Consider the following 12,895-nt stretch of genomic DNA (forward strand, 5'->3'; position numbering starts at 1 on the left):
GAGGGACACCTCTTCCTTCTCTCACCCTGTGGCCATGCGTGGACCCTGGGCATTGCTGTATCCTCTCCTTCAGCCAGTGAGGACCAAAAGTCCGGAAACCTGGATTATAGTCCTAACTCTGTCACTAACCAGCTGTTTGACCTTGGGCAAGCTACTTAACTTTCCTGTGCATTGGTTTCTTCGTTCATAAATTGAAGGAGGTTGAGCTGGATGATCTGTAAAGCCCTCCCTCTCCAGCCGACCTTCCCAGGTCTGAGAAACCCACAGAGCTCCCAGTGAAGCCCTGGGCTCTGTCTGCTCTAGGGGCACAGGTGTCTGCAGAAGACATAGGAGACTTACTATAGCCAACTTCCCTCGACACGCCTCCCTGCTGCCTGGACTGCTAGTTCCACCAGGAGGAGTGAGGAGGGTGGGAATTCTGGAGCCAGACTGAGTTAGACCTGGGTTAGTACCCAGCTCAGCCGTGCAGCAGCTACATAACCTTGGGCAGCTCGCCTCACCACTCGGCACCTTGATTTCCAAGTCTGTTAAATGAGCAAGAGAAAAATGGCCTCATATTCTAGAGCAGCGCTGTCCAGTACAACCTTCTGCAATGATGGAAATGTCCTCCATCTGAGCTTTCCAGTACAATAGCCACTAGACGCATGTGGCTGTCAAGCACTTGAAATGTGGCTGGTGAGGCTGAAGGCAGAATTTAAAATTTTATGTAATTTTAATTAATTGCAATTTGAATTTGAAAAGCCGCATGTGGCTAGTGGCTACCTTCGTGGGCTGTGCAGCTCTAGAAGATGACAGTGGGCTACAGTAACACAGTCCGTGGAAAGTGCACAGCTAGCCCCGTATCTGGCACATAGTAAGCGCTCAGTAAGTGTTTGCTGTTATTAGTAATGATGTGTCTTTCTTTCCAGTCCGCCACACCTGATGGCTCTCAATGACACCCCACACTGGCTGTCCCAGAGTCACCTGGGGGAGGGAGGGAGCGAGGGAAGGTGTTGCTGCGTGGTGCATGTCCGTAATGAGCCTTGCACTAAATGTTTCTGGTCTGCTACTTTCCCTGGAGGGTCATGTGAGCCAGAGTGGTATGTGGCCTGCTTTGCAAGTGATTAACATGGTGTAAGCAATCTGCATAGAGAGGAAAAAACCCTCCGTTGGTATTCCATTATTCTATTAGAGTTTCAGAGCCGGGATTAAGTGGACATGATTTCTTCCTATGGGCCATTAATTTTGTTTTATTGCTGGTCTGATGGCCATTACCCTTTTTTTGCCAATGCATTCCCCCATTAGGTTTGTACAATTAACAAAATATGTGCTGTTAGGGCTTTGATAGGAACAGTGGGATGGAAATAAAGGGAGGAGGAGCTGCTGCCACTGAGTTGGGGGTAGGGAGAGGCTGGACCCAAGGGTGGGGCCTTAGGAATAAAGGGGGGTGGGGCCTTGTAGCCAATGGCATCCCTGGAAAATTGCTCTAAGACCTTCCCAGCTCTCTCCTGGCTGGGATTGGAGGAGTTGCCCAGGTGAGAGGGAAGGACACTGGGTGGGGCTGCCTGGTGGTGCTGGTGTTTCCCCAGATCCTCCCCTTCAGCCTCCAGCTAGGCACAGCACAGCTGAGAACATAATGAGCCACCCTATGCAACCTCTGTGCTGTCACCTTGAACCTGAAACTCCTCAGAGGGCAGTGTGAGTCAGCCTCTGGGTGGCTGGCCCAGTGATTGGAGAGATGTCCTGGGTGACACCTGCCTTCTCTCTATGGGGCAAACAGGAGGACCTGCGCCTGATTAAAAAGGGGCGGCTGACATTCAGCATCAGCCAATGATTGCCACGTGGGAAAGGCAACATTGGCATTGTTAGGTCATCCAGTTTGTTTAGAAAAGTTACAAATCTGGATCTTTAAATGTGAAGTTTCCCACTTTTCAGATGTTGGCAGAATTTATAAAAACGCTGGATAGGCAAGAGTCAACCTAGGGGCTGCCAGGTGACCTCTGCCAGGCAATGAGGAGCCACTGAAGGGTTTTGAGGAGCGGACATGATGAAGCTACGTTTCAGAAAGATCCCAGGCGGGGAGGTGGTGGATGGGCCCAAACGGGGCAAGATGGAGGCTGGGAAGAGAAAGAAAGCCTGAGGCATGTCAGTGACAATGGGATGGGAAGAAAAGCAGTGCTATTCCTGATGGAGAATCAGCAAGTCTTGGGTCTTGGTGTATTCACACCTCAGAGGACGTCTACAGGGCCAGGGAGGTTGCTCTGTGGGCAGATCCTGGAGCCCAGAGGCTTTGCCTCCGTGGCAGGCTCTGGGAGCCAACACCTTTCAGTGTACGTAAGTCTTCTTCTCATTCCCACCTGGTGTCGACACTTCACGAACGTCTCCAATTCCTTCTCCCACATAGGAAAATCATTAGGATTGACCCACCAGTGCCAGCATTCCTTACGGGATTTTATATGTATACCTGTACTTAAAGATAAAGGCCCAAAATTAGAGGCTTGGGCCTGGGCAGGGCCTGGGGAGCGTGCCTGAGGGCGCTTTTCCAGGTCCCCCGCAACTGGATGCCCGCACTGCCTAGGGCTCAGGGGCCTGAGGATGGGTGTGGAATTAGCATTGGTTCTTACCAGGCTTTGAAGAAGGGAGTGCAGTACCCTTGGTGCTGGGTGGGTTAGTGCAGGGTAATTTTATCCATATTTCATTACTCAGTTATTGTGTAATTGAGAGCCTGGTGGTTAGGGCCTGCGATGCTGTAACTGACAACCTCTTTCGACACATGCAAGCAACTGCAGGCTGTTGTCAGGTGAGGGGAGTGTTGGTGGAGCAGAGAGGGGACTCGGGGCCATGAGGTGGGGAGACACAGGACACGCTGTCTGGAGGGAACATGTGGTCCTCCAGGTGTTTCCTCCTGGAAAGATCTGTTCAAATGTTGTTTCTCTTTTGGAAGTTTTACTCTTGTGCCTACAGAGGGCTTTTCAGAGAAGAGGAGCATCCAGAGAGAGTCTTGGTGCCCAAGAATGTTTTGTCATAATTTGTCCTCATCCTAGCAGCCTGGCTGGGGCAGGAGCAGAAAAGCTTGTCATGGGCAGTGGGATGAATGTACAAGTCCTCAGTTTTCTTGATTTGCCTCTCTTTTCCCATTCAGTTGCTGCCAGTCCTTACCTCATAACACCAAACAACAACAATAGCCCCCATTTATTGTTATTAATATGTTCCAGGCATTGCACAAAATGCTGTAGATGCATTATCTCGTTAAAAGGTGCTGCGTTATCCCCATTTTAAAGATGGGAAAATCGAGGTTATAGCAGTTAAGGTTAGGGAAGTGATGGACCCAGGCTTGAATCCAGAACTATCTGACTCCTGCATCTTTGCTTTTAACTATGATGATGCACTGAGCTACCTTAGCATGAGACTTAGAGCCCTCCCTGGGGGATTAGTCTGGGCAACCTCAGAGATGTATAGATGTCAGATAGAATTTTGGTTTGAGGATATCTAGTAGTCTAACCCTATCATTTTGAAGATGGGAAAACTGAGGTATAGAGTAGTTAAAGTTGCTTGTCCAAGATCACACTCTGTAAGTATCTGTGTCATTAACTTAAATGACAGAGTCAGGGCATGAGCCCATGTCTGGTGATGCCCCTGGTCTACTGCTCTCTGTGTTAAACCCATGGCCTTGCTAAGCCCCAGGCTCCTCTCCCTCCATCCTTCCAACTTACCTAGGTGGGCTTCAGGGGTGCTCGCTCAGCTGTCCTTTAGCATGTGCTGCCTCCTATGGGAAGCTTTCTTCTGTCCCTCTCCCCGCCTCTTTTCCAAATAAACATGAGCATTCAACAATTGCCTCCTCATTTACCATTTCACAGGTTTCCGCATATTTATAAATGTGAATGGTCAATCTCGTTTATGGTTCCATTTTGTTTCACGGTGAATAAGACAGGCCTGAGTTTAAATTCTGGTTGCATTATTGCATGGCTGCTTGTCTGAAGGCCTTTGACATGATTGCTTGCCTGCCAGGACCACACACTGCTGGCTTTGGAAAGCCCTAAAATGTCATGCCCATGGATAGTTCCCAGCATGCGTCCATGGTCCGTGCCAGTCCAGGAAGACTTTCCATGGGGCATGGTGATGAGTGAAAAATAAGGATGATATTGAGAGGTTGCATGTACACATACGTGTGCATGCACATGTGTATGTGTGTGTGTGTGAGAAAGGCAGAGAGAGAGAAATGCTTTTCGTGATGCTCTATTTACTCAGTTCAAAGGATGGCGCTTTTTTCTCTCCTTACTTTTGGGGGTTGAATTATTTATGAAATGATGGTAAAAGAAGACATTATTAAGGTTTTCTCAATATATAAATTAGTCAACCCTATCAATCTCCTAATATTTTTTAGTGTTTTGTGGTTGGGCAAAACCATGTCTGGGAGACCATGCTCTGGAGCAGCTTCTCACCCAGGGCAGGATTCTCCTTCCAGTGTTGGGGAGCTCACCACCTTCTGAGGAAGCCTAACTCATTTTTGGATGGTTCTCATTGCTAGAGCCTTCTTTCTTATATTGAACTGAAGATTGGCTTCCTCTAACATCTATCAATTAGTGCTAGAGTAATGCAGTCCCTCTCATGTAGTTTCTTCAAATATTTGGAGGACCACCGTGTGGGGGAAGGATTGTTACTTAGTCAATAGAACCAGGACCAATGGGTCATATTAGAGAGGGACAAATGAAGGTACATCTCTAGTTTCTTCTCCTGTGTCTTCTACCTCACACCCTCCTAATAATGAAAATAACGATGATAGTTAACATTCAGTGAGTGCTCATTTTGTGTGAGGCACTGTTCTAAGCAACTTACAGTATATTATAGAGCAACCTTACAACCAACCTCAGGTAGAATCCTCGTTAGCTCTGTTTTACAGATGAAAAGCTGAGGTACAGAGAAGTTGAATAACTTGCCTGTGGTTTTGCTGCTAGTAGATGGTGGAGATGGGATTGGAACTTGTGCAGTCTGATTCCAGAGCCTTCCCTTTTAACTACTAAAGTTTTAACCAGTACTTTAACCACTAGACATCTTTGCTCACCTCTCTCTTCTACTCTTCGCTGTCGAAGTTATTAGAATATGATGCCGGAACTGCATCTTAAACTAATATGGATGGATTGCTAAGTCCAAAGTGAGGGGACCATTCACCTTTCACTTGGACACCGTATGGCCTTAATGCAATCTAAGATGGCGTTTAATGGATTTGGGAGCAACACCATACCCTGCGCTCATCCTGAGCTTGCATTTAACTCAAATAGCCCACATCTTTTTTTTTTTAAACCAGGTTATCCCATTCTGTGTTTTTGCTATTGATTTTTGAACATAAGAGTAGGATTTGATGTGTATATATATATATATATATATATATATATATATATATATATATATTCTTGTCAAATCTTTTTCTACAAATCTGTAAAAACTAAAAATGGATTTGCATGTGGATGTAGGATATGATAATTTGATGGTTTAGAGTGATAAGATTGTGGGCAATTTTTCTTTACTTTCAAAATTATTTTGTTTATGGTTGTCATGGTGTTATTGTGCAAGAAATAAAAACTGGTAGAGGAAAAAATTGACTTTTTAGTTTTGGCCCATCCTTTCAGCTTGTTAAAAGCTTTGTAACACTCTTGACTCCATCTCTCCAGCATAGTGGCTATCCTTCCCAACTTTGTAGCATGTGCAAATGGCAAGTCTGCTATATCCTCTTCCAAGTTGTGTCTCAATGGACAATCCCAGAGGGCGGGGATAAAGTACCTCTCCATGCAAGTCAATCTAGAGACTTCTTGTACTGAGTTCATGTATGCTCAGTAGCAATGTGTCAATTGCTTAAAAGAATACAAGTTGGAGCCCAATGCCAACCAGGGGCTTCTTCTCAGGTGCTAGTTGTGGATTCTGGTTGGAATGAACAGGGTCCACCATTGAGCATTTCAACATATACTGAGACTCCGCTACATGCTGAGCACTCTGCTGGGTTCTGGGGCTTTTAAAAAAATATACCTTTATAGATACGTAAGTCTAGTGGTCTGGTCTTCTCTCTGAGGTACCTCCATAAACCACTAATCCTTGGTCATGCAGGTGTTAGTAGACAGCTCCAAAGGAAATGCCTCATCCTGGAGGACGTCATCATGAGCAACGGGGACTTTTTCTTTCCATGAGCACATCACACCTCATGCCGGAATCTTCCATCTGAAGTTCCATCTCTTCCAAGAAGCCTGTCTGGCTTAATTAAAAGGAAAATACTGAAGGCGAGGTGGGGCGGGAGGCTCGTCTTTTTCATGTTATTTCCTTGTTGAAAAACCTTCAGTGGCTCCATGAGCTCACAGCCCAAGCCTGGCCTTTCTGCCTGACACTCAAAGCCCCAGATGCTCTGCCTCCATCTGGCTTACTCAGTGTTAGTCCCTCCTGTGTCTCTCTCAGGCAGACCAGCCTCTGCATGTCCCAGGGCGCTCACGCTTTCCCCCTCTCACCCTTGCTCAGATTGCTCCCCTCCTTGGAATGCCATCTTGCTCCCTTCCTCTAACCGCATTTTACCTGTCCAGTCTTCCAAGACCCCATTCAAGTTCTACCTCCCCTGCAAACGTCCTTGAGTGCTTCAGCTCTCACTGACTGTGTTTCTCTGTGGAGAGAGAAGCATGGTCCCTAGCACATAGTTCAGCACTACTTTGTAGATAGTCTTGTCTTATCTGATGATGTTTCATATGGATATTCTTATTCCCTGGTGATGTGGCAGCACTTTTACTGACAGGACCCCTGGATTTTATTCCTGGCAAATGTAGATCATGGAGCAGACACCTGATACATACATGCTGGGTTTTTCTCGTTGTTGTAGTTGTTGTATTGCTTTATCCCAGAAGGAGAATGAAAAGCAGTCATGTTTTTTAATCTTTCCAGTCTTGCTCCCATCATTCTTCTCCACACACTTTCTTTTCCTTCCAGCCCAACTGGACTCTTCACCTTTAGTCGAACGTTCTCTCTTATATCAGGACTTTCCATAATCCTGCCGTAAACGACAGCATCAGTGTTGTTGTTTGTATGCTGGTTTTTGGCAGCCTTCTGCATATAGATTGCAAGCTTTCACAGGGGCTCCTCAGCTCTGTCCCCCTGCATGGGGTCTTGCATCAGACAGGAGGCATCAGTAAATGATTATTGCTTTGGTCAGCTCAGGGCTCTCAACAGCTGTGAACCTCTTTTTCTCTGAGATTTCTATAGGGAAGGGGATGAAACTCACAAGAAATTGAGGCACCAAGCAGGTAAGGAGGGGGTGATTCTGGCTCTCTGGCCTGGTTAGCTGTCTAAACAATAATCCTTTCTCAGCTGGAGTCCTTTGCTCAGGAACTTTCCCACCCAACACTCTGGGCACAAGGCTGCCAGCCCCAGCTTTGCTCCTGAGCCTGACCCACTTCTGAGTTTACCCTCATCCCCACCTTGGCTCTTACTCCCGGAACAATCATGCACAGTCTATAAAAATGTTTTCTTTTATTGACAGGTGAAGTCTGGAGCAGGACTCTGGGACTTTTTGTCCTCCATGCCGCTCACCAGAAAAGGAACTGTGAACTGTAAGTAACTGTGATTGGCATTTTCCATGCTGACTCAATAAGGTTATGGGTTAAAGACCAGCCCTGAACCTGATCTTTAACAGCCATGCATTGTGCAAGAGAAACACTCAACAATGAGCTAGTCAGAATGTAAAATACAGTGGAACTCTAATTAGATTACGTCTGAATGTGACAAAGAAGCCCTGTAATATGACATCCTATTTAATTAGACTTTATTGATTGTGCATTAAGGTGGACTTGATGTGTGATGTGTGTCATGAGTGTCGGAAAGGGAAGCTCCTGAGTTTGCAAGGCCAACCCAGAGCCCAGCCACTACCATCTGTGGGCTAAGCTTGGGAGGCAATGAGAGGAGGAACTGGGCCAAGTTCATAGCCCGCACTTGCTTTTACATCTGGTTGTTTCTAGGAAGGCATGAGGGAGGAAAAAGGAAACACTGCTGGTCATTTCCCTTCTGTCAGCATAATAATAGCTCCACCTCATACTTATGCATATTTGCTCATATTGGTCCTCCCACTTAGCAAATGTCTATGCACCTGGAGGACTCAGCTTAAGCCTAGTCTTTTCCATGGAGACTTCTCTGGTAACTCCAGCTAGAATTGATTTCTCTTTCCTCTGAAATTTTGCTGCATTCATATCCTGGGCACCCGTCTGCCTGCACTTTACTGTGTGCTCTCAGCGAGGCTGTGGGCTCCTGGACGTGGTCTGGGATTCCCGCGTCTTTGTGTCCCCACTGCACCCTCAACCTAGTGGCAAATGTTAGCTGGAAGACTGGGTTGCCCCCGGCTATGTAGCCTCTCCACCCTTCTTCTGGGGCTACCGGAGGCTGAGCGGCTGCTGGGAGTTTGATAGTACATTGGCTTCCAACCAGTCCATGGAATTATAAATGATTAACCGTTATCAGCGCACATCTTCACCTCTGTGTAAAAATAGATTGACTGTAATGAGTATTTGAATAAATCATAAGAATGGTTGCCCTGTGATCGTCTAACATCCTGCCGATGGCTGCCCGGTGAGTGAGCAGGGCGCCGGCCCTCCCGCCTAATGGCCTGTGATTCAGTGCTGGTCGCCTCTGTGATTGACGGGCCTTGGCTCCCAGGGTACCTCCTCTTCAGCCTGGGCTCTGAAGTGGTCGGATCCCCAAGCCCAGTAGTCAGGGAAGGGTTCCTCCCTTTATCCTGTTCCAGGAAAGCATACAAGGAGATGGGGCCGGGGGCTGGGGGAGCCAGAGTAGAAAGATAATGACCTTTGTGAGAATCGATGTCTCCTCTCACCGGAGGTTAGAGGGACCTCATAAGTCAAGTCAAGTATGAGAGGAGCAAGCTGAGCGTGAACCTTAATGAGAATGGAGAGTGGGGGAGAAACAGGTCTGTTCATTCCCCCACTGTGTCTGCGGGCAGCCTGGCGCCTTGCGCTGGGCCACCCCCACCCAGGGAAAGCTCCCTCACAGGGACATGCTCTTGGACCTGCACTGAGGAACGAGAGAGAGCAGGTCTCTTCAGGTCCCGGGACTCTGAAATGGGAAAATTCAAATGATCTTTCAGGGTTTGCTAAGGCCGCATCAGGCATGAGGATCTTGCCTTTTGGAGGGGGGAGGAAGAGGACGAGGGGGGAGACAGGCTTGGAGGGACTGGGACCAGGTGAGGAGGGAATAGTCTGAAAGCCCGAAGTCTCAGAGAGCAGACCAGTGAGGGCTAGATTTGAGAGGGAAACAGCAAACGTTCTCATTTAATTCCAGTGGTGTTCCAGTTACTACAGCTGTATAACAAACCATCCCAAAACCTAGTGACTTAACAATGTTTATTATGGTCATATTCTGTGAGTCAGGAATTCAAACAGGGCACAGTGGATTCAGCTTATCTCTCTGTTCCACCAGATCTGTGATTTCAGCTGGGTCAACTCAAAAGCTAGATGTGGAATCATCTGAAGGCTGATTCAGTCATGATTCTGGGGGTTGTCACGAGCTGTTGGCTGAGATGTTAGCCAGGGCTGTTGTCCAGAGCCATGTGACCTCTCCATGTGACTTGGGCTTCCTCACAATGTGGTGACTGGATATTAAGGGGGATCATCCTGAGAGAATAAGAGCCAGGTGGAAGCTGCATTGCTGAAGTCCGGTCACTTCCACCACATTCTCTTGATGAGGGCAGTTACAAAGGCCCACCTAGGTTTGAAGAAAAGAACATTGATACCCTCCCACCACCACCTCTTGAAGGAGGGGTATCAATATCATACTGAAAGAAGAGCATGAGGGATGGGATATATGTTGTCGCAGCCATCTTTGGAAAGCACAATTTACCACAACCATCATTTGTCAAGTCTGGCACAGCACAGCCTCATCTATTTCCAAAGACAGGTTAAAGAAACCCCCACCTTAGATAACCACACTGCCCCTTAACTCAGAATGTCTAGGGAAATGGCTCCCCAGAGGCCAGGCTAGGCTTCCTCCTGGGGTGGGACTCCCTGAGGACCTACTGAGAAACCTCTATGTTATAGTCCATCTCAGCAATAGTGGGTCCAGTTTGCAACCCACAGCTTAAAGTGCCTGGTCTTGAGGGGGCTTATATCTGTGACCAAGGACTCCACAAGCATTGAGTCCTTCCTTCTTACCCAGGGCTCCCCACACACCCAATCCCATAGACTTTCAAGCTAGGGTAGATTTCAGCCAAAGATCAGGACTTAAGAGGCTGTGCTGGGGACTGAGGAGGTTGAGGCAGCCCTTCCTCCCTGTACCCTGTGCCACACACTATAACCTGCAGGAGGCTGTGCCATTAAGGACCAGGCTCCCTTTCCTTGGCTGTTTTCATGACTCAGATACAGCTAAATTTTGGAAGAGAATCCGAGTGCACTGGATGCCTTGTTGTGAGTTAAGGGGACAGAAAGAAAATTCAAGGAAACAAAGAGTGGAAATGGAACCAGTTCATTTTCCCGAAGGGCCAAGATCTGAGAATGGCGAATACCAAAAGGGAGGGGGCAGGGAAGAGAGGGGTAGTTGAGCTTGGTTTTGATGAAAAGCTGCTGGGGTTTTGAGGAAGAGTCCTGGAGTCAGCTTAATATCAATAACCAACATGGATTGAGCACTTCCTACCTGTTAGACACTGTGCTAAGCCCTCAATGTGCATTTTCTCATTGAACCCTCTTTACACTGCTTTATGAGAGTCTGCTATCATCTCTCTGCTACAGAAAAGGAGTGGAGGCTCAGGGAACAGGAGAAATACCCTAGTGAGTGACAGAGTAAGTTAGTAACAGAGGTGAAATCAAATTTAGGACTACTCTGTTCTAGAGACTTAATCACTTTATTGTGTGGCCCAAGGAATCTCAGTTTCCTCTCCTGTAGAATGGAGAAGTCTAGTGACATCATCTCCAATGTACCCCTCGGTTCTAAGATTCTAATTGTGCAGAAAAGGTTCTGGGAACTTGTTAGATGTGTCTAAAGTGGAGGCCCACTTATGGAAATGGGTTTGTTTGAAAGTTGGGAATGATTTCCTATCCTCTCCTTTCCCCGTTCGTGGAACTTAACTCAGGAAACTAATGTTTAATTTGGACAGGTGAAGGAAACAGATAAAAACAGAAAGGTCATTTGTATTTTCAAGGCTCTAGCTTGGGGGAAAAAATGTTGAGTTTGAAGTCCAAAGCTGGGGCTTGAATCCCAGCTTTGTGACCTCGCACCTCTGTGGTCCCAGGCTCGTCTCTGGTCTTCAGACTCCTCATCTCTAGAACGGAAATGGGATTGTATCCCTTCCAGGGCTGGTGTGGGGACAAAATGAAATCCAGCATGTGAAAGCACTAGAGCCATTCCTGGCACACAATAGGGATTCAATGAGGCTTCAGTCATTCACTCATCCAGTAAATAAATAAAAAGTGGAATTGGAAAGAAAGATTGTTCCTCTCCATTGCTCCTGACAGAGATGGTCAGGAATCTTTCCTTTAACTGTACCCTCCATAAAAGTTCACTCATAAACTATTGATAGTTTAATAATACACATTAGCATCTTGCCCTTTGACAAATGAATATTGAATGAGCAATAAAGAGGCAAAAGAGTAACCAGGTATACAGCTGCAGGGAAGCTGGAATCAGGAGTAGTTGTCAGAGGCAACGCCCCTTTCCAGGGACCTGTGACTTACCTCTCTCCCCGTCGTCGTGACCCCTAGGAAAGAGCTCTTACAAGGAGCTCAGATTCCAGCCCTGCTCGGCCCAGTCTGAGCAGGATTCGTCCTAGGTTTCCTTTCACTTGGCTGGAGGGGATTTGAGAGAAGAGAGTAAAGGTCATTAAAGAGCTGCTATGGGCGCGATGTGTCACCTACACGTGAAACGCCTTGGCTCGCCCACTACCTTGACTACAGGTGCAGGCCTCTTCCTCATATACTCTCTCCTGCTCCATAAATTAAAAGTCTGCCAACAGCCATTGTGCCCCCCAGAAGTCAGGCAATGAGCTTGGAATTAACTCAGACTGGTTCCACCCTCTTTCTCTCCTTTCTCCACCAGGTCTCCATGGGCCCCTATGCTTGGGGTGTGGGTTAAGGTTTATAAGACAGAATTTCCTGTCTCTTGCAGCTCCTGCTCCCGGCTGTGCAGCCACAGCCTCCGGTTTCTCGTGGCCTCCATCTCGGCTGGGAGTCCTTGAGTGTGCAGGGAACAGTGACAGGGGCTCTTCGTTGGTCCGGCTTAATTGGTGTGATTTAATGGCGTTTCTGGCAGATTCAGATTTATACGGCTTTCTGAGCTGCAAATCTGCTTTCTAAATGTAGAATTTTTGTGGAGTGGTAAAAAATAATGGCTGTTCTGTGATTCCTGCCTCCCGAGCTAGGAGATTGCAATTTACATTATGCAAATAGACATTATGCAATCAAGGCACTTTAGCAGGAATCTGGCGGCAGAGAGGCCGCTGATGAGATGCCGAGGTCTGCAGCCCCAACTGGAGGGGCTCTGGAAGAGCAGGGAGGAAGTGGGGAGGGGGTGGGGCACTTGGGGAGGAGGCAGAGTCTGTTCCTCTGGCCCAAGGAGGCAAAGTGGAGCCTGCTCAGAGATGAACGCATCCGGGGAGCTGCCAAAGTGACTCTCTCAATTAATGGCTTTGTTTAATCATACCCCCTGTCCAGAGGAGTATTGTCTTACGGATAATTTCGTTTGCCTAACGAGATTTTGCTAATTAAATCTCCTTTCAGTTGGTGTGACTATGCCTGCAGGAGAGGGGGCTATTTGGAGTCTACTCCATAAACCTTTCTGGAGAGGAGCTGGGAAGGAGGGAAAGGAGGGAGGGGGGAGAAGAGAAAGAAGGGGAGGGAGAAACTTCCCTGCTGTGAGCAGGACTAGAGAGGCTTCTGCAGGGTTTGGAAACTGC

The 12,895-nt window shown here is 47.4% G+C and overlaps 1 protein-coding gene across 13 annotated transcripts in view; it reads left to right on the forward strand.

Annotated features, from left to right (window-relative positions):
* PKNOX2 (PBX/knotted 1 homeobox 2) overlaps positions 1-12,895 on the forward strand; it is a 253,941-nt gene that overhangs the window by 58,882 nt on the left and 182,164 nt on the right. For all 13 annotated transcript variants that reach the window (XM_003365280.5, XM_001505076.6, XM_005611680.4 and 10 more), the window contains exon 2: positions 7,490-7,559. The gene's annotated coding sequence lies outside the window, so the exon portion shown is untranslated. The remainder of the gene's footprint in view (positions 1-7,489; positions 7,560-12,895) is intronic.

The sequence above is a fragment of the Equus caballus genome, chromosome 7, assembly GCF_041296265.1.
Source record: "Equus caballus isolate H_3958 breed thoroughbred chromosome 7, TB-T2T, whole genome shotgun sequence".
NCBI lineage: Eukaryota > Metazoa > Chordata > Mammalia > Perissodactyla > Equidae > Equus > Equus caballus.